This window comes from Salmo salar, chromosome 14, assembly GCF_965601325.2.
Source record: "Salmo salar chromosome 14, fSalSal1, whole genome shotgun sequence".
Taxonomy (NCBI): Eukaryota; Metazoa; Chordata; class Actinopteri; order Salmoniformes; family Salmonidae; genus Salmo; species Salmo salar.
In genome coordinates, this window is record NC_138304.1 from 108272132 (window position 1) to 108299341 (window position 27210).

The window sequence follows — 27210 nt, forward strand, 5'->3', positions numbered from 1 at the left end:
GGTAGATAATCCCTCTTGTTACTAGACTATATCTGACTGGGTAGATAATCCCTCTTGTTACTATATAGACTATATCTGACTGGGTAGATAATCCCTCTTGTTACTATATAGACTATATCTGACTGGGTAGATAATCCCTCTTGTTACTAGACTATATCTGACTGGGTAGATAATCCCTCTTGTTACTATATAGACTATATCTGACTGGGTAGATAATCCCTCTTGTTACTAGACTATATCTGACTGGGTAGATAATCCCTCTTGTTACTATATAGACTATATCTGACTGGGTAGATAATCCCTCTTGTTACTATATAGACTATATCTGACTGGGTAGATAATCCCTCTTGTTACTAGACTATATCTGACTGGGTAGATAATCCCTCTTGTTACTATATAGACTATATCTGACTGGGTAGATAATCCCTCTTGTTACTAGACTATATCTGACTGGGTAGATAATCCCTCTTGTTACTATATAGACTATATCTGACTGGGTAGATAATCCCTCTTGTTACTATATAGACTATATCTGACTGGGTAGATAATCCCTCTTGTTACTATATAGACTATATCTGACTGGGTAGATAATCCCTCTTGTTACTATATAGACTATATCTGACTGGGTAGATAATCCCTCTTGTTACTAGACTATATCTGACTGGGTAGATAATCCCTCTTGCCTCTAAACTACATGTGACTAGCTAAATAACTTTATTTTGAGTTTGTATGGACCGAGTGACTCAGACTTGAGCAATTGGACTCGAGCACAGGGGACTTGGGACTCGATTCGGATTTGAGGTTTAGTAGTCCACTACATGACTGGGTGAAACAGTCCTTATCTGGAGGTTTAGTGACTCCACTACATGACTGGGTGAATCAGTCATTAGCCTCCGTTCTACTTTAGGACATCAGTGTGGCTGTGGCATCTAGAACGTTGATAAGTGTGGAAATGACGTGACTGAATGATATAATGTAGATGTAACTCATGCTAGTGTACGGAGCTATCTGGCGTTTGTGCTACTCTTTCTCTCTCACTCAACTTGTGTGTGTCAGTTTGTTTTGTAACTAATGTGCAATATCTATGGAGGAGGAATTAGGAATTGACATGGCCAGATAATTCCTATATAATATTCTTCTTCTATATGTTTGTCATATTTCTGCGGTTGGGAAGAGAATAGGATGTGTTGCAGAAAAATATGTTGTTAGGACAAGACTACAGCTTATAGGATGTTAATTTGATCACTCTTTCGTTGCTGAACATTTTAAAAAGGCTTTGAAAGTTTAAAATGTCAGACTTGATTTTTCCTAAAGAAAAAATGTGTCCACCCCTACAAAAAATATCCATTAATTATAATCCACGCAATAATTCACATTTCCTGCTTCTGCAGGATTTTTTTCCTGCTGTAGCAAGCTGGTTCAATTTAAGATCCTACATATGTACAGTTGAAGTCAGAAGTTTACATACACTTAGGTTGGAGTCATTAAAACTCGTTTTTCAACCACTCCACACATTTTTTGTTAATTAACAAACTATAGTTTTGGCAAGTTTGTTAGGACACCTATTTTGTGCATGACACAAGTCATTTTTCCAACAATTATTTCACTTATAATTCACTGTATCACAATTCCAGTGGGTCAGAAGTTTAAATACACTAAGTTGACTGTGCCTTTAAACAGCTTAGAAAATTCCAGAAAATGATGTCATGGCTTTAGAAGCTTCTGATAGGCTAATTGACAACATTTTAGTCAATTGGAGGTGTACCTGTGGATGCATTTCAAGGCCTACCTTCAAACTCAGTGCCTCTTTGCTTGACATCATGGGAAAATCAAAAGAAATCAGCCAAGACCTCAGGAAAAAAAATTGTAGACCTCCACAAGTCTGGTTCATCCTTGGGAGCAATTTCCAAACGCCTGAAGGTACCACGTTCATCTGTACAAAAAATAGTACGCAAGTATAAACACCATGGGACCACGCAGCCGTCATACCGCTCAGGAAGGAGACGCGTTCTGTCTCCTAGAGATGAACGTACTTTGGTGCGAAAAGTGCAAATCAATCCCAGAACAACAGCAAAGGACCTTGTGAAGATGCTGGAGGAAACTGGTACAAAAGTATCTATATCCACAGTAAAACGAGTCCTATATCGACATAAACTGCAACTGCACATGGGGACAAAGATCATACTATTTGGAGAAATGTCCTCTGGTCTGATGAAACAAATATAGAACTTTTTGGCCATAATGACCATCGTTATGTTTGGACAAAAAAAGGGGGTTAAATAATAAACAAGTAATTGGTTGAGTGAAGCCAGGTGTGATAAGACAAAGACAGAACAAATGGAAAATGAAAAGTGGATCGGCGGTGGCTAGAAAGCCGGTGACGTCGACCGCCGAAAGCCGCCCGACGCCGGAGAGGGACCGACTTTGGCGGAAGTCGTGACGCAGAATTCACCCAATGTATTGTGGGAAGCTTGTGGAAGGCTACCCGAAACGTTTGACTCAAGTTAAACAATTTACAGGCAATGCTACCAAATACTAATTGAGTGTATGTAAACTTCTGACCCACTGGGAATGTGATGAAAGAAATAAATACAGAAATAAATAATTCTCTCTACTATTATTCTGACATTTCACATTCTTAAAATAAAGTGGTGATCCTAACTGACCTAAGACGGGGAATTTTTACTAGGATTAAATGTCAGGAATTGTGGAAACTAAGTTGAAATGTATTTGGCTAAGGTGTATGTAAACTTCCGACCTTAACTGTATGTATGTTTGTGCACATGGATGTCAGTGATTTATGTTGACTATACGAGGCAATACAAATCTGATGTGATTAAAATTTGACTAATTTGAAAGAGCATTTAGTTGACTAATGTAGCCCATTGTTTCTGTCATTTTTACAATAATTAGACTAAATCACTATTCAAATGACAAAAATGTGACAAAAACTTAATGATATTTTAGTCGACATGACTAAACTAAGGCCTAGATTCAAGTTCCACCCCCAACGCCGCCAAAACAACCAAAATGCAGATGTCAGCTAAAGCGGATCTGAATTGAATAGAGCCCTAAATCCCCCCCAAAAAGGGTGCCAAAATGAACACTGCCAGGTAACCAGGCCTTAGAGTTTCAGCTGTTTGCCCTGAACAGCCCCAGGTAACCAGGCCTTAGAGTTTCAGCCGTTTGCCCTGCTCAGCCCCCAGGTCCCCAGGTCCCCAGGTCCCCAGGCCTTATAGTTTCAGCTGTATGCCCTGCTCAGCCCCAGGTCCCCAGGTCCCCAGGTAACCAGGCCTTCGAGTTTCAGCTGTTTGCCCTGCTCAGCCCCAGGTCCCCAGGTCCCCAGGTAACCAGGCCTTAGAGTTTCAGCTGTTTGCCCTGCACAGCCACAGGTCCCCAGGTCCCCAGGTCCCCAGGCCTTAGAGTTTCAGCCGTTTGCCCTGCTCAGCCCCAGGTCCCCAGGTCCCCAGGTCCCCAGGTCCCCAGGTCCCCAGGCCTTAGAGTTTCAGCTGTATGCCCTGCTCAGCCCCCAGGTCCCCAGGTCCCAAGGTAACCAGGCCTTAGAGTTTCAGCCGTTTGCCCTGCTCAGCCCCAGGTCCCCAGGTCCCCAGGCCTTAGAGTTTCAGCTGTATGCCCTGCTCAGCCCCAGGTCCCCAGGTCCCCAGGTAACCAGGCCTTAGAGTTTCAGCTGTATGCCCTGCTCAGCCCCAGGTCCCCAGGTCCCCAGGTCCCCAGGCCTTAGAGTTTCAGCTGTTTGCCCTGCTCAGCCCCAGGTCCCCAGGTAACCAGGCCTTAGAGTTTCAGCTGTTTGCCCTGCTCAGCCCCAGGTAACCAGGTCCCCAGGCCTTAGAGTTTCAGCTGTTTGCCCTGCTCAGCCCCCAGGTCCCCAGATCCCCAGGTCCCCAGTTCCCCAGGTCCCCAGGTCCCCAGTTCCCCAGGCCTTAGAGTTTCAGCCGTTTGCCCTGCTCAGCCCCAGGTCCCCAGGTCCCCAGGCCTTAGAGTTTCAGCTGTATGCCCTGCTCAGCCCCAGGTCCCCAGGTCCCCAGGTCCCCAGGTAACCAGGCCTTAGAGTTTCAGCTGTATGCCCTGCTCAGCCCCCAGGTCCCCAGATCCCCAGGTCCCCAGTTCCCCAGGTCCCCAGGTCCCCAGTTCCCCAGGCCTTAGAGTTTCAGCTGTTTGCCCTGCTCAGCCCCAGGTCCCCAGCCATCAGCACTGGACTATATTTACCAGCTTCCTGGGTTACACCAGTCAGCCAGCCCACCGCAGCACCCTGCCTGCCCTGTTATCTAACCACCAACCCCCCAGGTCTCTAGTCTCTGGGCTGAGAGAGGAGCCCCCCCCCCAGGTCTCTAGTCTCTGGGCTGAGAGAGGACCCCCCCCCCCCCAGGTCTCTAGTCTCTGGGCTGAGAGAGGAGCCCCCCCCAGGTCTCTAGTCTCTGGGCTGAGAGAGGACCCCCCCCCCCCAGGTCTCTAGTCTCTGGGCTGAGAGAGGAGCCCCCCCCAGGTCTCTAGTCTCTGGGCTGAGAGAGGAGCCCCCCCCCAGGTCTCTAGTCTCTGGGCTGAGAGAGGACCCCCCCCCCCCAGGTCTCTGGGCTGAGAGAGGACCCCCCCCCCAGGTCTCTAGTCTCTGGGCTGAGAGAGGACCCCCCCCCCAGGTCTCTAGTCTCTGGGCTGAGAGAGGCCCCCCCCCCCCCAAGGTCTCTAGTCTCTGGGCTGAGAGAGGACCCCCCCCCAGGTCTCTAGTCTCTGGGCTGAGAGAGGACCCCCCCCCCAGGTCTCTAGTCTCTGGGCTGAGAGAGGCCCCCCCCCCCCAAGGTCTCTAGTCTCTGGGCTGAGAGAGGACCCCCCCCCAGGTCTCTAGTCTCTGGGCTGAGAGAGGACCCCCCTCCCAGGTCTCTAGTCTCTGGGCTGAGAGAGGACCCCCCCCCCCCCCCCTCCCAGGTCTCTAGTCTCTGGGCTGAGAGAGGACCCCCCCCCCCCCTCCCAGGTCTCTAGTCTCTGGGCTGAGAGAGGACCCCCCCCCCCCAGGTCTCTGGGCTGAGAGAGGACCCCCCCCCAGGTCTCTAGTCTCTGGGCTGAGAGAGGAGCCCCCCCCCCCTAGGTCTCTGGGCTGAGAGAGGACCCCCCCCCCCAGGTCTCTAGTCTCTGGGCTGAGAGAGGACCCCCCCCCCCAGGTCTCTAGTCTCTGGGCTGAGAGAGGACCCCCCCCCCCCAGGTCTCTAGTCTCTGGGCTGAGAGAGGACCCCCCACCCAGGTCTCTAGTCTCTGGGCTGAGAGAGGACCCCCCCCCCCCCCCAGGTCTCTAGTCTCTGGGCTGAGAGAGGACCCCCCCCAGGTCTTTAGTCTCTGGGCTGAGAGAGGAGCCCCCCCCCCCAGGTCTCTAGTCTCTGGGCTGAGAGAGGAGCCCCCCCCCCCCAGGTCTCTAGTCTCTGGGCTGAGAGAGGACCCCCCCCCCAGGTCTCTAGTCTCTGGGCTGAGAGAGGACCCCCCCCCCAGGTCTCTAGTCTCTGGGCTGAGAGAGGACCCCCCCCCCCAGGTCTCTAGTCTCTGGGCTGAGAGAGGACCCCCCCCCCCAGGTCTCTAGTCTCTGGGCTGAGAGAGGACCCCCCCCCAGGTCTCTAGTCTCTGGGCTGAGAGAGCCCCCCCCCCCCAGGTCTCTAGTCTCTGGGCTGAGAGAGGACCCCCCCCCCCCAGGTCTCTAGTCTCTGGGCTGAGAGAGGACCCCCCCCCCCCAGGTCTCTAGTCTCTGGGCTGAGAGAGGACCCCCCCCCCCCCAGGTCTCTAGTCTCTGGGCTGAGAGAGGACCCCCCCCCCCCCCCCAGGTCTCTAGTCTCTGGGCTGAGAGAGGACCCCCCCCCCAGGTCTCTAGTCTCTGGGCTGAGAGAGGACCCCCCCCCCCAGGTCTCTAGTCTCTGGGCTGAGAGAGGACCCCCCCCCCCTCCCAGGTCTCTAGTCTCTGGGCTGAGAGAGGACCCCCCCCCCCTCCCAGGTCTCTAGTCTCTGGGCTGAGAGAGGACCCCCCCCCCCCCTCCCAGGTCTCTAGTCTCTGGGCTGAGAGAGGAGCCCCCCCCCAGGTCTCTAGTCTCTGGGCTGAGAGAGGACCCCCCCCCCCCAGGTCTCTAGTCTCTGGGCTGAGAGAGGACCCCCCCCCCCCAGGTCTCTAGTCTCTGGGCTGAGAGAGGACCCCCCCCCCCCAGGTCTCTAGTCTCTGGGCTGAGAGAGGACCCCCCCCCCCCCAGGTCTCTAGTCTCTGGGCTGAGAGAGGAGCCCCCCCCCAGGTCTCTAGTCTCTGGGCTGAGAGAGGACCCCCCCCCCCCCAGGTCTCTAGTCTCTGGGCTGAGAGAGGACCCCCCCCCCCTCCCAGGTCTCTAGTCTCTGGGCTGAGAGAGGAGCCCCCCCCCAGGTCTCTAGTCTCTGGGCTGAGAGAGGACCCCCCCCCAGGTCTCTAGTCTCTGGGCTGAGAGAGGACCCCCCCCCCCCAGGTCTCTGGGCTGAGAGAGGAGCCCCCCCCCCCAGGTCTCTGGGCTGAGAGAGGAGCCCCCCCCCCCCCTCCCAGGTCTCTAGTCTCTGGGCTGAGAGTGGACCCCCCCCCCCCAGGTCTCTAGTCTCTGGGCTGAGAGAGGACCCCCCCCCCCAGGTCTCTGGGCTGAGAGAGGACCCCCCCCCCCCAGGTCTCTGGGCTGAGAGAGGAGCCCCCCCCCCCAGGTCTCTGGGCTGAGAGAGGAGCCCCCCCCCAGGTCTCTAGTCTCTAGGCTGAGAGAGGAGCCCCCCCCCCCCCCCCCCTCCCAGGTCTCTAGTCTCTGGGCTGAGAGAGGACCCCCCCCCCAGGTCTCTAGTCTCTGGGCTGAGAGAGGACCCCCCCCCCCCCAGGTCTCTAGTCTCTGGGCTGAGAGAGGACCCCCCCCCCCCAGGTCTCTAGTCTCTGGGCTGAGAGAGGACCCCCCCCCCCCAGGTCTCTAGTCTCTGGGCTGAGAGAGGAGCCCCCCCCCCCAGGTCTCTAGTCTCTGGGCTGAGAGAGGAGCCCCCCCCCCCCCAGGTCTCTAGTCTCTGGGCTGAGAGAGGAGCCCCCCCCCCCAGGTCTCTAGTCTCTGGGCTGAGAGAGGAGCCCCCCCCCCCAGGTCTCTAGTCTCTGGGCTGAGAGAGGAGCCCCCCCCCCCCAGGTCTCTAGTCTCTGGGCTGAGAGAGGAGCCCCCCCCCCAGGTCTCTAGTCTCTGGGCTGAGAGAGGAGCCCCCCCCCCCAGGTCTCTGGGCTGAGAGAGGAGCCCCCCCCCCAGGTCTCTGGGCTGAGAGAGGAGCCCCCCCCCCAGGTCTCTGGGCTGAGAGAGGAGCCCCCCCCCCAGGTCTCTAGTCTCTGGGCTGAGAGAGGAGCCCCCCCCCCCAGGTCTCTGGGCTGAGAGAGGAGCCCCCCCCCCCAGGTCTCTGGGCTGAGAGAGGAGCCATTTTGCTGCCATAGTAAACACACGGCGGACTGTCTGTCACATGAGAAGACAGGGAGGACCGCGGAGATATTATTAGCAGCAAGAATGTACACAGTGGCCTCATGGCAAGGCCAACTAACGTAGGCAGGCACAGGTCTGAAACCTCACAGAACCTCTTCTCCACTCGGAAACTTTAACACGTTTGCTGAAGTGACATTTGTGAACGTGAGGAGGAAATTGTTTTCAGGGTTTTGTTTTTTTTTGTGACTGAGCTTTTTCCGATTCCCCAAGATTCAGACTCTCTGCCACGAGGCTGTGGATCGAAGTTCCAGACTGAGGAGAGGTAAGCTGGAGGACCCCTCCACCATGAGGCCAGTGAGATAACTATAGATAAATCATCTTCAAAGAACTAATAATGTGGCAAAAGTCATTGATGTCTGGTTATACATCTGATCTGACCGTAGTTATAGATCTGATCTGATCTGACTGTAGTTATAGATCTGATCTGATCTGACTGTAGTTATACATCTGATCTGACCGTAGTTATACATCTGATCTGATCTGACTGTAGTTATAGATCTGATCTGACCGTAGTTATAGATCTGATCTGATCTGACTGTAGTTATACATCTGATCTGATCTGACTGTAGTTATACATCTGATCTGACTGTAGTTATACATCTGATCTGACTGTAGTTATAGATCTGATCTGACTGTAGTTATACATCTGATCTGACTGTAGTTATAGATCTGATCTGACTGTAGTTATACATCTGATCTGACTGTAGTTATACATCTGATCTGACTGTAGTTATACATCTGATCTGACTGTAGTTATACATCTGATCTGACTGTAGTTATACATCTGATCTGACTGTAGTTATACATCTGATCTGACTGTAGTTATACATCTGATCTGATCTGACTGTAGTTATACATCTGATCTGACTGTAGTTATAGATCTGATCTGACTGTAGTTATAGATCTGATCTGACTGTAGTTATACATCTGATCTGACTGTAGTTATAGATCTGATCTGACTGTAGTTATAGATCTGATCTGACTGTAGTTATACGATCTGATCTGACTGTAGTTATAGATCTGATCTGACTGTAGTTATAGATCTGATCTGACTGTAGTTATACATCTGATCTGACTGTAGTTATACATCTGATCTGACTGTAGTTATACATCTGATCTGACTGTAGTTATACATCTGATCTGACTGTAGTTATACATCTGATCTGACTGTAGTTATAGATCTGATCTGACTGTAGTTATACATCTGATCTGATCTGACTGTAGTTATACATCTGATCTGACTGTAGTTATAGATCTGATCTGACTGTAGTTATAGATCTGATCTGACTGTAGTTATACATCTGATCTGACTGTAGTTATACATCTGATCTGACTGTAGTTATAGATCTGATCTGACTGTAGTTATACATCTGATCTGACTGTAGTTATACATCTGATCTGACTGTAGTTATACATCTGATCTGACTGTAGTTATACATCTGATCTGACTGTAGTTATACATCTGATCTGACTGTAGTTATACATCTGATCTGACTGTAGTTATACATCTGATCTGACTGTAGTTATAGATCTGATCTGACTGTAGTTATAGATCTGATCTGACTGTAGTTATAGATCTGATCTGACTGTAGTTATAGATCTGATCTGACTGTAGTTATAGATCTGATCTGACTGTAGTTATACATCTGATCTGACTGTAGTTATACATCTGATCTGACTGTAGTTATAGATCTGATCTGACTGTAGTTATACATCTGATCTGACTGTAGTTATACATCTGATCTGACTGTAGTTATACATCTGATCTGACTGTAGTTATAGATCTGATCTGACTGTAGTTATACATCTGATCTGACTGTAGTTATACATCTGATCTGACTGTAGTTATACATCTGATCTGACTGTAGTTATACATCTGATCTGACTGTAGTTATAGATCTGATCTGACTGTAGTTATACATCTGATCTGACTGTAGTTATACATCTGATCTGACTGTAGTTATAGATCTGATCTGACTGTAGTTATAGATCTGATCTGACTGTAGTTATACATCTGATCTGACTGTAGTTATACATCTGATCTGACTGTAGTTATACATCTGATCTGACTGTAGTTATACATCTGATCTGACTGTAGTTATACATCTGATCTGACTGTAGTTATACATCTGATCTGACTGTAGTTATACATCTGATCTGACTGTAGTTATACATCTGATCTGACTGTAGTTATACATCTGATCTGACTGTAGTTATACATCTGATCTGACTGTAGTTATACATCTGATCTGACTGTAGTTATAGATCTGATCTGACTGTAGTTATAGATCTGATCTGACTGTAGTTATAGATCTGATCTGACTGTAGTTATAGATCTGATCTGACTGTAGTTATACATCTGATCTGACTGTAGTTATACATCTGATCTGACTGTAGTTATAGATCTGATCTGACTGTAGTTATAGATCTGATCTGACTGTAGTTATACATCTGATCTGACTGTAGTTATAGATCTGATCTGACTGTAGTTATAGATCTGATCTGACTGTAGTTATAGATCTGATCTGACTGTAGTTATAGATCTGATCTGACTGTAGTTATAGATCTGATCTGACTGTAGTTATACATCTGATCTGACTGTAGTTATACATCTGATCTGACTGTAGTTATACATCTGATCTGACTGTAGTTATAGATCTGATCTGACTGTAGTTATAGATCTGATCTGACTGTAGTTATACATCTGATCTGACTGTAGTTATAGATCTGATCTGACTGTAGTTATAGATCTGATCTGACTGTAGTTATAGATCTGATCTGACTGTAGTTATAGATCTGATCTGACTGTAGTTATACATCTGATCTGACTGTAGTTATAGATCTGATCTGACTGTAGTTATAGATCTGATCTGACTGTAGTTATACATCTGATCTGACTGTAGTTATACATCTGATCTGACTGTAGTTATAGATCTGATCTGACTGTAGTTATACATCTGATCTGACTGTAGTTATACATCTGATCTGACTGTAGTTATACATCTGATCTGACTGTAGTTATAGATCTGATCTGACTGTAGTTATACATCTGATCTGACTGTAGTTATACATCTGATCTGACTGTAGTTATACATCTGATCTGACTGTAGTTATACATCTGATCTGACTGTAGTTATACATCTGATCTGACTGTAGTTATACATCTGATCTGACTGTAGTTATACATCTGATCTGACTGTAGTTATAGATCTGATCTGACTGTAGTTATACATCTGATCTGACTGTAGTTATACATCTGATCTGACTGTAGTTATACATCTGATCTGACTGTAGTTATACATCTGATCTGACTGTAGTTATACATCTGATCTGACTGTAGTTATACATCTGATCTGACTGTAGTTATAGATCTGATCTGACTGTAGTTATAGATCTGATCTGACTGTAGTTATAGATCTGATCTGACTGTAGTTATAGATCTGATCTGACTGTAGTTATACATCTGATCTGATCTGACTGTAGTTATACATCTGATCTGACTGTAGTTATAGATCTGATCTGACTGTAGTTATACATCTGATCTGATCTGACTGTAGTTATACATCTGATCTGACTGTAGTTATAGATCTGATCTGACTGTAGTTATAGATCTGATCTGACTGTAGTTATAGATCTGATCTGACTGTAGTTATAATCTGATCTGATCTGACTGTAGTTATACATCTGATCTGACTGTAGTTATAGATCTGATCTGACTGTAGTTATACGATCTGATCTGACTGTAGTTATACATCTGATCTGACTGTAGTTATACATCTGATCTGACTGTAGTTATACATCTGATCTGACTGTAGTTATAGATCTGATCTGACTGTAGTTATAGATCTGATCTGACTGTAGTTATACATCTGATCTGACTGTAGTTATACATCTGATCTGACTGTAGTTATAGATCTGACTGTAGTTATACATCTGATCTGACTGTAGTTATAGATCTGATCTGACTGTAGTTATACATCTGATCTGACTGTAGTTATACATCTGATCTGACTGTAGTTATAGATCTGATCTGACTGTAGTTATACATCTGATCTGACTGTAGTTATACATCTGATCTGACTGTAGTTATACATCTGATCTGACTGTAGTTATACATCTGATCTGACTGTAGTTATAGATCTGATCTGACTGTAGTTATACGATCTGATCTGACTGTAGTTATACATCTGATCTGACTGTAGTTATACATCTGATCTGACTGTAGTTATACATCTGATCTGACTGTAGTTATAGATCTGATCTGACTGTAGTTATACATCTGATCTGACTGTAGTTATACATCTGATCTGACTGTAGTTATACATCTGATCTGACTGTAGTTATACATCTGATCTGACTGTAGTTATAGATCTGATCTGACTGTAGTTATACATCTGATCTGACTGTAGTTATACATCTGATCTGACTGTAGTTATACATCTGATCTGATCTGACTGTAGTTATACATCTGATCTGACTGTAGTTATACATCTGATCTGACTGTAGTTATACATCTGATCTGACTGTAGTTACAGTACCGTTCAAAAGTTTGGGGTCACTTAGAAATGTCCTTGTTGTTGAAAGAAAAGCACATTTCCTGTCCATTAAAATAACATCAAATTGATCAGAAATGCAGTGTAGACATTGTTAATGTTGTAAATGACTATTGTAGCTGGAAACGGCTGATTTTTAATGGAATATCTACATAGGCGTACAGAGGCCCATTATCAGCAACCATCACTCCTGTGTTCCAATGGCACGTTGTGTTAGCTAATCCAAGTTTATCATTTTAAAAGGCTAATTGATCATTAGAAAACCCTTTTGCAATTATGTTAACACAGCTGAGAAGTGTTGTTCTGATTAAAGAAGCAATAAAACTGGCCTTCTTTAGACTAGTTGAGTATCTGGAGCATCAGCATTTGTGGGTTCAGTTACAAGCTCAAAATGGCCAGAAACAAAATAACTTTTCTGAAGCTAGTCAGTCTATTCTTGTTCTGAGAAATTAAGGCTATTCCATGTGAGAAATTGCCAAGAAACTGAAGATCTCGTACAACGCTGTGTACTACTCCCTACACAGAACAGCACAAACTGTCTCTAACCAGAATAGAAAAAGTGGGAGGCCCCGGTGCACAACTGAGCAAGAGGACAAGTACATTAGAGTGTCTAGTTTGAGAAACAGACACCTCACAAGTCCTCAACTGGCAGCTTCATTAAATAGTTCCCACAAAACACCAGTCTCAACGTCAACAGTGAAGAGGCGACTCCGGGATACTGGCCTTCTAGGCAGAGTTGCAAAGAAAATGCCATATCTCAGACTGGCCAATAAAAATAAAATATTAAAATGGGCAAAAGAACACAGACACTGGACAGAGGAACTCTGCCTAGAAGGCCAGCATCCCGGAGTCGCCTCGTCACTGTTGACGTTGAGACTGGACAGAGGAACACTCCCTAGAAGGCCAGCATCCCGGAGTCGCCTCTTCACTGTTGACGTTGAGACTGGACAGAGGAACTCTGCCTAGAAGGCCAGCATCCCGGAGTCGTCTCTTCACTGTTGACGTTGAGACTGGACAGAGGAACTCTGCCTAGAAGGCCAGCATCCCGGAGTCGCCTCTTCACTGTTGACGTTGAGACTGGACAGAGGAACTCTGCCTAGAAGGCCAGCATCCCGGAGTCGTCTCTTCACTGTTGACGTTGAGACTGGACAGAGGAACTCTGCCTAGAAGGCCAGCATCCCGGAGTCGCCTCTTCACTGTTGACGTTGAGACTGGACAGAGGAACTCTTCCTAGAAGGCCAGCATCCCGGAGTCGCCTCTTCACTGTTGACGTTGAGACTGGACAGAGGAACTCTGCCTAGAAGGCCAGCATCCCGGAGTCGCCTCTTCACTGTTGACGTTGAGACTGGACAGAGGAACTCTGCCTAGAAGGCCAGCATCCCGGAGTCGTCTCTTCACTGTTGACGTTGAGACTGGTGTTTTGCGGGTACTATTTTCAAAAACAAGGACATTTTCTAAGTGACCCCAAACTTTTGAACGGTAGTGTATACAGCTGGCTATAGTTATAAGTCTGTTTTTGTCGGGACATTTGATGAAGCTAATTTAACAGATTAGTTGGGTGAAAGATAGCCTGGTCGTGCCGTGCATCACTTCTCTCATGCTCCTTATTTATGACATTTAACCCTGTGTCTAATTTATTGGGGGTCAGGGTCATCCCTGTGTCTAATGTAGATCTATAGAGGGTATTTCTGTTGATTTCACAAATACTTTACTAACGCCTAGTATCTGCCGTTCATTGGGATTTTTTTTATTTATTTATAAATACACAAATATGTCATCCAACTTTCCATAGTAAATACTATTTACGTAGCTACGGTACAAGCCCCTAAACTTCCAATATCAACAAAGGTATTTATGTTACAATCCAATTTAGGCTTCACAAAGTCTGGGGAATACCGTGTCGTGAAAGGCGTCACTCCTCGTGAGCCACGGCAGTACTTAGTAATACATAATAATAATTAGAGTTTCCGAATATACCAGACAAGGTGGCCCAGCGATCCGGGAATAAATGACATGAGTAGCTGTCTCTGGTGATTAGCTGACGTAGTGCTGATACTAGCCCTATGAAACGCTCTCGTCTACACACCACAGATAGACCATCGTCAAGGGCAAAACCCCCGAGGGAGGTAGTGGGGGACACAGAGAGAGGTGGGGAGTTAGAGAGAGGAGTGGGGGAGGGAGAGAGGAGTGGGGAAGGGAGAGAGAGGAGTGGGGGAGAGAGAGAGAGAGAGGAGTGGGGAGAGAGGGAGAGGAGTGGGGGAGAGAGAGTGAGGGAGAGAGAGAGAGGAGTGGGGAGAGAGGGAGAGGAGTGGGGAGAGAGAGAGTGAGGGAGAGAGAGACAGGAGTGGGGAGAGAGGGAGAGGAGTGGGGGGAGAGAGAGGAGAGAGAGAGGAGTGGGGGAGAGAGAGAGAGGAGTGAGAGAGAGAGAGAGAGGAGTGGGGGAGGGAGAGAGAGGAGTGGGGGAGAGAGAGAGAGGAGTGGGGGAGAGAGAGAGAGAGAGGAGTGGGGGAGGGAGAGAGAGGAGTGGGGAGAGAGAGAGAGGAGTGGGGGAGGAGAGAGGAGTGGGGGAGGGAGAGAGAGGAGTGGGGAGGGAGAGAGAGGAGTGGGGGAGGAGAGAGAGAGAGGAGTGGGGGAGAGAGGAGTGGGGGAGAGAGAGAGAGGAGTGGGGGGGAGAGAGGAGTGGGGAGGGAGAGAGGAGTGGGGGAGGGAGAGAGAGAGAGGAGTGGGGGAGAGAGGAGTGGGGGAGAGAGAGAGAGGAGTGGGGAGGGAGAGAGGAGTGGGGAGGGAGAGAGGAGTGGGGGAGGGAGAGAGAGGAGTGGGGGAGGGAGAGAGAGGAGTGGGGGAGGGAGAGAGAGGAGTGGGGGAGGGAGAGAGAGGAGTGGGGGAGGGAGAGAGAGAGAGGAGTGGGGGAGAGAGGAGTGGGGGAGAGAGAGAGAGGAGTGGGGGAGAGAGGAGTGGGGGAGGGAGAGAGGAGTGGGGGAGAGAGAGAGGAGTGGGGGAGAAAGAGAGAGAGAGGAGTGGGGGAGAGAGAGAGGAGGGGGAGGGAGAGAGGAGTGGTGGAGGGAGAGAGAGAGAGGAGTGGGGGAGGGAGAGAGAGGAGTGGGGGAGGGAGAGAGAGGAGTGGTGGAGGGAGAGAGAGAGAGGAGTGGGGGAGAGAGAGAGAGGAGTGGGGGAGGGAGAGGAGTGGGGGAGGGAGAGAGAGGAGTGGGGGAGGGAGAGAGAGGAGTGGGGGAGGGAGAGAGAGGAGTGGGGGAGGGAGAGAGAGGAGTGGGGGAGGGAGGGAGAGGAGTGGGGGAGGGAGAGAAAAACAGCTGTTTCATGTGACAGCTCTGATAAAGTTAGCCAGTGATGTGGAGATGTGGCCTATTGCTACATGGATCCATTTGGATGATTTAGGAGGCGGAATGGAAATAGAAATCTGCCTGCCTTCCCGGCCTCAGCCCTGGACTCAGGGTGGGTCCTAGCAGGGTCCCCGGCCTCAGCCCTGGACTCAGGGTGGGTCCTAGCAGGGTCCCCGGCCTCAGCCCTGGACTCAGGGTGGGTCCTAGCAGGGTCCCCGGCCTCAGCCCTGGACTCAGGGTGGGTCCTAGCAGGGTCCCCGGCCTCAGCCCTGGACTCAGGGTGGGTCCTAGCAGGGTCCCCGGCCTCAGCCCTGGACTCAGGGTGGGTCCTAGCAGGGTCCCCGGCCTCAGCCCTGGACTCAGGGTGGGTCCTAGCAGGGTCCCCGGCCTCAGCCCTGGACTCAGGGTGGGTCCTAGCAGGGTCCCCGGCCTCAGCCCTGGACTCAGGGTGGGTCCTAGCAGGGTCCCCGGCCTCAGCCCTGGACTCAGGCTGGGTCCTAGCAGGGTCCCAGGCCTCAGCCCTGGACTCAGGGTGGGTCCTAGCAGGGAGTCAGCAGCAACATGGAGAGTAGTATATGAGTAAGGACCCTGGTCAGAGGTAAAGGACCCTGGTCAGAGGTAAAGGACCCTGGTCAGAGGAAAGGACCCTGGTCAGAGGAAAGGACCCTGGTCAGAGGTAAAGGACCCTGGTCAGAGGAAAGGACCCTGGTCAGAGGAAAGGACCCTGGTCAGAGGAAAGGACCCTGGTCAGAGGTAAAGGACCCTGGTCAGAGGTAAAGGACCCTGGTCAGAGGTAAAGGACCCTGGTCAGTGGTAAAGGACCCTGGTCAGAGGTAAAGGACCCTGGTCAGAGGTAAAGGACCCTGGTCAGAGGAAAGGACCCTGGTCAGAGGAAAGGACCCTGGTCAGAGGTAAAGGACCCTGGTCAGAGGTAAAGGACCCTGGTCAGAGGAAAGGACCCTGGTCAGAGGTAAAGGACCCTGGTCAGAGGTAAAGGACCCTGGTCAGAGGTAAAGGACCCTGGTCAGAGGAAAGGACCCTGGTCAGAGGTAAAGGACCCTGGTCAGAGGAAAGGACCCTGGTCAGTGGTAAAGGACCCTGGTCAGAGGAAAGGACCCTGGTCAGAGGAAAGGACCCTGGTCAGAGGAAAGGACCCTGGTCAGAGGAAAGGACCCTGGTCAGAGGGAAAGGACCCTGGTCAGAGGTAAAGCTGCAGTAACTTTTTAGCTAGCCACTGTTGTCACCCACGCCTCATCTTCTGTGGAGTTTATTGGCGGTTGGCATCCAATGTTAAGGTGCATTACTGCCATCTACTGTACTGGAGTGCCTCTGTCTCCCACCTCCGAACCGGAGTCCTAGCTTAGAAATAGACCAATAGAAGTATAAAGAGGGGTTCTTGCAGATGCAGGAATGTCCACATGCAGGAACATCCCAAACTTTTAGGGCTAACTGACCAAATTCACATAGAAATGTGAGTTATAGATCTGTCGTTCTCATTGAAAGCCAGTCTAAGAAGTGGTAGATCTGTTCTATGTGTTATAGATCTATCATTCTCATTGAAAGCCAGTCTAAGAAGCGTTAGATCTGTTCTGTGTACTCTATTTCTATGCTTCCCGTTCTTAAGTTTAATTTTTGCATCTTTTAATTTAGGTTTTGTACTCAAGCTTCAAACAGATGAAAATACTATATTTTTGGTAATTGAAAATATCATTTCACAGTGGTTTAGATGATACAATGATTACACATTGTTTGTTTTGTCACACCAACTGAAATTAGGCCAACTGTTAGAATTATAGCAACCCTGATATATGGCATTTGGTACACAGCCACTCTCAGTCCTCCTCAGGGAAAGGTCAGTGTCAGGTCAAGTGTCGAATCCAAGAAAATACTTTAAATATATAATAAGACTTAAAATTAGTCTTTATATATATATTAGGAAGGAAAGCGGGTGATTTAGAGTTCAATTCCACTTGATATTGACTACATATAAAATTGGTCATGTCGTTTTTTTTGTAAGGATTTTGCCAAAACACAGAAATGATTCCTTTATGTGTGAGTAAAATATTACTGTTCTCAGATGAGTTCTCAGATCATGAAAATGTGTTGTTTTTTTTGCAATACGCTATTCAGTATAGCCATTGTTTAGCTGGAATGGAATGTCCGTGCACTGTATTATTAGATTGGGATATGTGGCTGTCTCACCTAGCTATTTTATAACGAATGCACTTACTGTAAATCGTTCTGAATTAGAGAATCTGATAAATGACTTAAATTTCCCAAAATATAATATTACTGTATTTAATTATATAAATTTTTTTTACAGTGATGTCACAAATGTATCATTTGTAAAGTTCTTAGTAAAGTTATTTGTTACATTTGACTGTAAAACCAAGCAGTACTACTGATATCTCTGGAAGTGAGGCAGATATACAGTATGAATTTTCTTAATATCTGTAACGGTTGTCGTCGGGAATAGAGGACCAAAACGCAGCAGGAATGTGGATGCTCATCTTGTTATTTATTTTAAATAAAGAGAACACCAAAATAACAAAAACCGCACGAACAACAAAACAGTCTTGTCATGCTCACACAGGCAAAACAAGAAACAATCATCCGACATCACTACACCAAACAATTACCCATATATAGGACTCTCAATCAGAGGCAACGAGAAAGCACCTGCCTCCAATTGAGAGTCCAACCCCCCCATTAACCTACACATAGAAATACCACAAACCAGAAAGAACATAGAAATACAAAACATAGAACATAGACCAAAACCCGGAAATAATAAATCAAACACCCTACTATATAAATCACCACCCCGAACCACATAAACAAAATACCCTCTGCCACGTCCTGACCAAACTACAATAACACATAACCCCTTTATACTGGTCAGGACGTGACAATATCTGAAATGAAACCATCAAGTGATGATTTTAAACAAATACATGTCTGTCATTCAACAACCTCAAGGTTAGAGAAGAAAGAAGAAAAAAAACACACCATAATTTCTTTAAACAATAAAATAAAATTTAACAACATAAAAAGCAAAAAATGGATATACAGTCCCTGCAAAACGTATTCACACCCATAATTGTAGCATCACCACAAAAATGGAAGAGGCAAATGGAAAGAACTTGTCTGTCGGCAATAAAGACCATCAAATTATTATTATTAAAGAAAACTGTGATCAATAAACCAGTTCACTTAAGGACCAAAAAATGGACAAACATGCCATATAGAGTTGAAGTCCGAAGGTTTACTTACACTTAGGTTGGAGTCATTAAAACTCGTTTTTCAACCACTCCGCAAATTTCATGTTAACAAACTATAGTTTTGGCAAGTCGGTTAGGACATCTACTTTGTGCGTGACACAAGTCATTTTTACAACAATTGTTTACAGACAGATTATTTCACTTATAATTCACTGTATCACAATTCCAGTGGGTCAGAAGTTTACATACACTAAGTTGGCTGTGCCTTTAAACAGCTTAGAAAATTCCAGAAAATGATGCCATGGCTTTAGAAGCTTCTGATAGGCTAATTGAAATCATTTGAGTCAATTGGAGGTGTACCTGTGGATGTATTTCAAGGCCTACCTTCAAACTCAGTGCCTTTTGCTTGACATCATGGGAAAATCAAAAGAAATGAGCCAAGACCTCAGAAAAAAAATTGTAGACCTCCACAAGTCTGGTTCATCCTTAGGAGCAATTTCCAAATGCCTGAAGGTACCACGTTTATCTGTACAAACAATAGTGCGCAAGTATAAACACCATGGGACCACGCAGCCGTCATACCGCTCAGGAAGGAGACGCGTTCTGTCTCCTAGAGATGAACGTACTTTGGTACGAAAAGTGCAAATCAATCCCAGAACAACAGCAAAGGACCTTGTGAAGATCCTGGAGGAAACAGGTACAAAAGTATCTATATCCACAGTAAAACGAGTCCTATATCGACATAACCTGAAAGCCCGCTCAGCAAGGAAGAAGCTACTGCTCCAAAACCGCCATAGAAAAGCCAGACTACGGTTTGCAACTGCACATGGGGACAAAGATCGTACTTTTTGGAGAAATGTCCTCTGGGCTGATGAAACAAAATAGAACTGTTTGGCCATAATGACCATCGTTATGTTTAGAGGAAAAAGGGGGATGCTTGCAAGCCGAAGAACACCATCCCAAACGTGAAGCACGGGGGTGGCAGCATCATGTTGTGGCGGTGCTTTGCTGCAGGAGGGACTGGTGCACTTCACAAAATAGATGGCCTCATGAGGCAGGAAAATGACGTGGATATATTGAAGCAACATCTCAAGACGTCAGTCAGGAAGTTAAAGCTTGGTCTTCCAAATGGACATTGACCCCAAGCATATTTCTAAAGTTGTGTCAAAATGGCTTAAGGACAACAGGGTCAAGGTATTGGAGTGGCCATCAGAAAGCCCTGACCTCAATCCAATAGAAGATTTTTGGGCAGAACTGAAAAAGCGTGTGCGAGCAAGGAGGCCTACAATCCTGACTCAGTTACACCAGCTCTGTCAGGAGGAATGGGCCAAAATTCACCAAACTTATTGTGGGAAGCTTGTGGAAGGCTACCCGAAACGTTTGACCCAAGTTCAACAATTTCAAGGCAATGCTACCAAATACTAATTGAGTGTATGTAAACTTCTGACCCACTGAGAATGTGATGAAAGAAATAAAAGCTGAAATAAATCATTCTCTCTACTATTATTCTGACATTTCACATTCTTAAAATAAAGTGTTGATCATAACTGACCTGAAACAGGGAATTTTTACTAGGATTAAATGTCAGGAATTGTGAAAAACTGAGTTTAAATGTATTTGGCTAAGGTGTATGTAAACTTCCGACTTCAACTGTAGATTCCAAATTAGTTGGGAAGAGATTTTTCAAGTATCGATTCCAGGGCACATGGTTTATGAACTGATACGCAAAACAACGATAGATTTAAATCTTAGAATCTTTCAATTTAAATGATTATACAAAATTCTTGCAACCAATAGAATGTTATTTATATGGGGATATACAAGCATTCCAACTCTGCAGATTCTGCTGCGAAGAGACAGAATCATTAGATCATTTGTTTTGGTACTGCCCTTATGTAGCTTGTTTTTCGGTCACAGGTCCGGGAATGTCTTCAGAATTGTAGTATTTACCTGGAACTAACTCTGCAGATAGCACTACTGGGTGATTTGAAAAGTCATAGTCAGTCAATCAATAATATAATAATATGTTTAGCAAAAATGTTTATCTTTAATTTACAATCTGTAGAAGCTATGAGAATAGAAAGGTTCAGAACTTCGTGAAGTATCACAGCACAGTTTAAAATATATGGCAAATGGAAATCCAATATGGATTGTGTTAAGAGATAGATGGGAGGGGTTGAGTGGAGCTGAAGGTTGGGACTAATAACAACAAGAAAACTAATGTAAAACATACTGTGTCCGTAAAACGTATATAGGTTAGGAACTTTGGTGAAAGAGCTTGAAAGAAAATGGCAAATAGAAATCAAACAGGAGAGCCTCATCATACATCTTTGGGAGAGGTTGAGGGTAGAGGAAGGACATCAGTAATAGATGGTTGAGGGTAGAGGAAGGACATCAGTAATAGATGGTTGAGGGTAGAGGAAGGACATCAGTAATAGATGGTTGAGGGTAGAGGAAGGACATCAGTAATAGATGGTTGAGGGTAGAGGAAGGACATCAGTAATAGATGGTTGAGGGTAGAGGAAGGACATCAGTAATAGATGGTTGAGGGTAGAGGAAGGACATCAGTAATAGATGGTTGAGGGTAGAGGAAGGACATCAGTAATAGATGGTTGAGGGTAGAGGAAGGACATCAGTAATAGATGGTTGAGGGTAGAGGAAGGACATCAGTAATAGATGGTTGAGGGTAGAGGAAGGACATCAGTAATAGATGGTTGAGGGTAGAGGAAGGACATCAGTAATAGATGGTTGAGGGTAGAGGAAGGACATCAGTAATAGATGGTTGAGGGTAGAGGAAGGACATCAGTAATAGATGGTTGAGGGTAGAGGAAGGACATCAGTAATAGATGGTTGAGGGTAGAGGAAGGACATCAGTAATAGATGGTTGAGGGTAGAGGAAGGACATCAGTAATAGATGGTTGAGGGTAGAGGAAGGACATCAGTAATAGATGGTTGAGGGTAGAGGAAGGACATCAGTAATAGATGGTTGAGGGTAGAGGAAGGACATCAGTAATAGATGGTTGAGGGTAGAGGAAGGACATCAGTAATAGATGGTTGAGGGTAGAGGAAGGACATCAGTAATAGATGGTTGAGGGTAGAGGAAGGACATCAGTAATAGATGGTTGAGGGTAGAGGAAGGACATCAGTAATAGATGGTTGAGGGTAGAGGAAGGACATCAGTAATAGATGGTTGAGGGTAGAGGAAGGACATCAGTAATAGATGGTTGAGGGTAGAGGAAGGACATCAGTAATAGATGGTTGAGGGTAGAGGAAGGACATCAGTAATAGATGGTTGAGGGTAGAGGAAGGACATCAGTAATAGATGGTTGAGGGTAGAGGAAGGACATCAGTAATAGATGGTTGAGGGTAGAGGAAGGACATCAGTAATAGATGGTTGAGGGTAGAGGAAGGACATCAGTAATAGATGGTTGAGGGTAGAGGAAGGACATCAGTAATAGATGGGAGAGGTTGAGGGTAGAGGAAGGACATCAGTAATAGATGGTTGAGGGTAGAGGAAGGACATCAGTAATAGATGGTTGAGGGTAGAGGAAGGACATCAGTAATAGATGGTTGAGGGTAGAGGAAGGACATCAGTAATAGATGGTTGAGGAAGGACATCAGTAATAGATGGGAGAGGTTGAGGAAGGACAGGAGTCAAAACAAACACAATAGCACTATTGTAAAATAGACTGCATCCATAAAATGTGTATAGTATAAGATGGAAGTAGGAGCCTAAGTGTTGTTGTTCACTAGTTTACTCCAATTAGGGGAGGGATGGAAGGGTTAGAAAGTAATGAAGGAAAATATACTGCTCAAAAAAATAACACTTTAACAACACAATGTAACTCCAAGTCAATCACACTTCTGTGATATCAAACTGTCCACTTAGGAAGCAACACTGATTGACAATAAATTTCACATGCTGTTGTGCAAATGGAATAGACAACAGGTGGAAATTATAGGCAATTAGCAAGACACCCCCAATAAAGGAGTGGTTCTGCAGGTGGTGACCGCAGACCACTTCTCAGTTCCTATGCTTCCTGGCTGATGTTTTGGTCACTTTTGAATGCTGGCGGTGCTTTCACTCTAGTGGTAGCATGAGACGGAGTCTACAACCCACACAAGTGGCTCAGGTAGTGCAGCTCATCCAGGATGGCACATCAATGCGAGCTGTGGCAAGAAGGTTTGCTGTGTCTGTCAGCGTAGTGTCCAGAGCATGGAGGCGCTACCAGGAGACAGGCCAGTACATCAGGAGACGTGGAGGAGGCCGTAGGAGGGCAACAACCCAGCAGCAGGACCGCTACCTCCGCCTTTGTGCAAGGAGGAGCAGGAGGAGCACTGCCAGAGCCCTGCAAAATGACCTCCAGCAGGTCACAAATGTGCATGTGTCTGCTCAAACGGTCAGAAACAGACTCCATGAGGGTGGTATGAGGGCCCGACATCCACAGGTGGGGGTTGTGCTTACAGCCCAACACCGTGCAGGACGTTTGGCATTTGCCAGAGAACACCAAGATTGGCAAATTCGCCACTGGCACCCTGAGCTCTTCACAGATGAAAGCAGGTTCACACTGAGCACGTGACAGACGTGACAGAGTCTGGAGACGCCGTGGAGAACGTTCTGCTGCCTGCAACATCCTCCAGCATGACCGGTTTGGCGGTGGGTCAGTCATGATGTGGGGTGGCATTTCTTTGGGGGGCCGCACAGCCCTCCATGTGCTCGCCAGAGGTAGCCTGACTGCCATTAGGTACCGAGATGAGATCCTCAGACCCCTTGTGAGACCATATGCTGGTGCGGTTGGCCCTGGGTTCCTCCTAATGCAAGACAATGCTAGACCTCATGTGGCTGGAGTGTGTCAGCAGTTCCTGCAAGAGGAAGGCATTGATGCTATGGACTGGCCCGCCCGTTCCCCAGACCTGAATCCAATTGAGCTCATCTGGGACATCATGTCTCGCTCCATCCACCAACGCCACGTTGCACCACAGACTGTCCAGGAGTTGGCGGATGCTTTAGTCCAGGTCTGGGAGGAGATCCCTCAGGAGACCATCCACCACCTCATCAGGAGCATGCCCAGGCGTTGTAGGGAGGTCATACAGGCACGTGGAGGCCACACACACTACTGAGCCTCATTTTGACTTGTTTTAAGGACATTACATCAAAGTTGAATCAGCCTGTAGTGTGGTTTTCCACTTTAATTTTGAGTGTGACTCCAAATCCAGACCTCCATGGGTTGATAAATTGGATTTCCATTGATTATTTTTGTGTGATTTTGTTGTCAGCACATTCAACTATGTAAAGAAAAAAGTATTTAATAAGATTATTTCATTCATTCAGATCTAGGATGTGTTATTTTAGTGTTCCCTTTATTTTTTTGAGCAGTGTATATTGAAATAAAAGACATGTATGTATATATACAAATAAATAACTTAGTCTTTACATACAGGACCAGTCAAATGTTTGGACACCTAATAATTCCAGGGTTTTTCTTTATTTGTACTATTTTCTACATTGTAGAATAATAGTGAAGACACAAAACTATGAAATAACACATAAGGAATCATGTAGTAACTAAAAAAGTGTTCAAATCAAAATACATTTTATAAATGATATTCTTTAAAGTTGCCACCATTTGCCTTGATGACAGCTTTGCACACTCTTGGCATTCTCTCAACCAGCTTCATGAGGTAGTCACCTGGAATGCATTTAAATTAACAGGTGTGCCTTGTTAAAAGTTAATTTGTGGAAGTTATTACCTTCTTAATGCGATTGAGCCAATCAGTTTTGTTGTGACAAGGTAGGGTTGATGTACAGAAGACAGTCCGTCATTACTTTGAAAGTTTCTTCAAGGGCAGTCGCAAACACCATCAAGTGCTATAATGAAATTGTCTGCCACAGGAAAGGAAGACCCAGAGTTACCAGCCTCAGAAAATGCAGTCCAAATAAATGCTTCACAGAGTTCAAGTTACAGACATCTCAACATCAACTGTTCAGTGGAGACTATGTGAATCAGGCCTTCATGGTCGAATTGCTGCAAAGAAACAACTACTAAAGGACAACAATAATAAGAAGACTTGCTTGGGCCAAGAAACACCAGCAATGGACATTGAGATTTTTGGTTCCAACCTCCATGTCTTTGTGAGACGCAGAGTAGGTGAACGGATGATCTCCACATGTGTGGTTCCCACCGTGAAGCATGGAGGAGGAGGTGTGATGGTGTGGAGGTGCTTTGCTGGTGACACTGTCTGTGATTTATTTAGAATTCAAGGCACACTTAACCAGCCTGGCTACCACAGCATTCTGCAGCAATACGCCATCCCATCTGGTTTGCGCTTTTTGGGACTATCATTTGTTTTTTAACAGGACAATGACCCAACACACACCTCCAGGCTGTGTAAGGACTATTTGACCAAGAAGGAGAGTGATGGAGTGCTGCATCATGACCTGGCCTCTACAATCACCCAACCTCAACCCAATTGAGATGGTTTGGGATGAGTTGGACCGCAGAGTGAAGGAAAAGCAGCCAACAATTGCTCAGCATATGTGGGAACTCCTTCAAAACTGTTGGAAAGCATTCCAGGTGAAGCTAGTTGAGAGAATGCCAAGAGTGTGCGAAGCTGTCATCAATGCAAAGGGTGGCTACTTTGAAGAATCTAAATATATTTTGATTTGTTTAACACTTTTTTGGTTACTATATGATTCCATATGTGTAATTTCATAGTTTTGATGTCTTCACTATTATTCTACAATGTAGAAAATAGTAAAAATAAAGAAAACCCCTTGAATGAGTAGGTGTGTCCAAACCTTTGACTGGTACTAATATATATATATATGGGATTGGAAGTGATGCAGACAATTACATTGATCGAAGCTACAATCTGTCTGCAATATTAAAGCTGATCTACACCTTAAAAAAATATTATTTAAGAAAATGAAGGATTCAACACCCCTTGACTATTTCCACATTTTATTGTGTTACAGCCTGAATTTAAAATGGATTGAATTGAGATTCTGTGTCACTAGCCTACACACAATACCCCATGATGTCAAAGTTGAATTAAGTTACAAATTATTTACAAATTAAAAGCTAAAATGTCTTGAGTCAAATAGTTAGTCCCGAAGCCACTCCTACGTTGTCTTGGCTGTGTGCTTAGGGTTCTTGTCCCGTTGGAAGGTGAACCAGTCTGAGGTCCTGAGTACACTGGAGTAGGTTTTCATCAACGATCTCTCTGTATTTTGCGCCGTTCATCTTTACCTCGATCTTGGCTTGTCTCCCAGTCCCTGCCACTAAAAAACACCCCCACAGCATGATGCTGCCACCACCATGCTTCACCAGTCTCGGAGCTCTTTCGAACTCATGGCTTGGTTTTTCCTCTGGGGATCCTTATATAGACAGGTGTGTGCCTTTCCAAATCATGTCCAATCAATTGAATTTACCACAGGTGGACTCCAATCAAGTTGTAGAAACATCTCAAGGATGATCAATGGAAATCGGATGCATAGCATTTTGAGTCTCATAGCAAAAGGTCTGAATACTAATAAGGTATTTATGTTTTAAATTTTTGCAAATTTGCTAACTTTTCAAAAAGTCTGTTTTTGACATTGTCATTGTGGGGTATTGTGTGTAAATTGATGAGGAACATTTTTTATTTAATCCATTTTAGAATAAGGCTGTAACGTAACAAAATGTGTAAAAAGTCAAAGGGTCTGAATACTTTCTGAATGCACTGTACAATTACAGTATCTGTAAGGTCCCTCAGTCTAGCAGTGCATTTAAAACACAGATTCAACCATAACAACCAGGGAGGTTTCCCAACGCCTTGCATCCAAATGTATTTAGTCTGGGTAAAAATTAAATAAGAAGCAAACATTGAATATGCCTTTTGAGCATCCAATTACACTTGTAAAATGTTCCTAATTAATAAATTAAAAGCTGAAATGTCTTGAGTCAACAAGTATTCAAGCTCTTTGTTATAGCAAGTCTAAATAAGTTCAGGAGTAAGAATTTGCTTAACAAGTCATGTAAGTCTGTGTGGAATAATAGTGTTTAATATGATTGTTGAATGACTACCTCATCTCTGTACCCCACACATATAATTATCAGGTCGGTTCCTCAATAGAGAAGTACATTTCAACCATAAAGACCAGGGAGGTTTTCCAATACCTCACAGAGAAGGGCACCTATTGGTAGATGGGTAAAAATAAAAAGCAGACATTGAATATCCCTTTGAGCATGGTGAAGTTATTAATTACACTTTGGATGGTGTATAAATACACCCAGTCACTACAAAGATACAGGCGTCCTTCCTAACTCAGTTACCGGAGAGGAAGGAAACCGCTCAGGAATTTCACCATGAGGCCAATGGTGACTTTAAAACTATTGCAGAGTTTAATGGCTATGATAGGAGAAAACAGAGGATGGATCAACAACATTGTCAGGGATTTCTTCGTCGTCAGACGATATGGCGAAATCATCGTCGGAAAAAGAGGACCAATATGCAGCAGAGTTGAGATAGTTCATTTTGAACATTTAATAAACTCAAAAATGAACATACAAAATAACAAAAATGAACTCACGATTACTAGACAGTCCTGTTAGGC

The 27210-nt window shown here is 45.9% G+C and overlaps 1 protein-coding gene across 1 annotated transcript in view; it reads left to right on the top strand.

The window, feature by feature from the left end:
• Positions 1–7510: 7510 nt before the first annotated feature.
• Positions 7511–27210, top strand: part of klhl38a (kelch-like family member 38a) — a 64799-nt gene continuing 45099 nt past the window's right edge. Inside the window, exon 1 of the mRNA XM_082961380.1 lies at positions 7511–7761. The gene's annotated coding sequence lies outside the window, so the exon portion shown is untranslated. The remainder of the gene's footprint in view (positions 7762–27210) is intronic.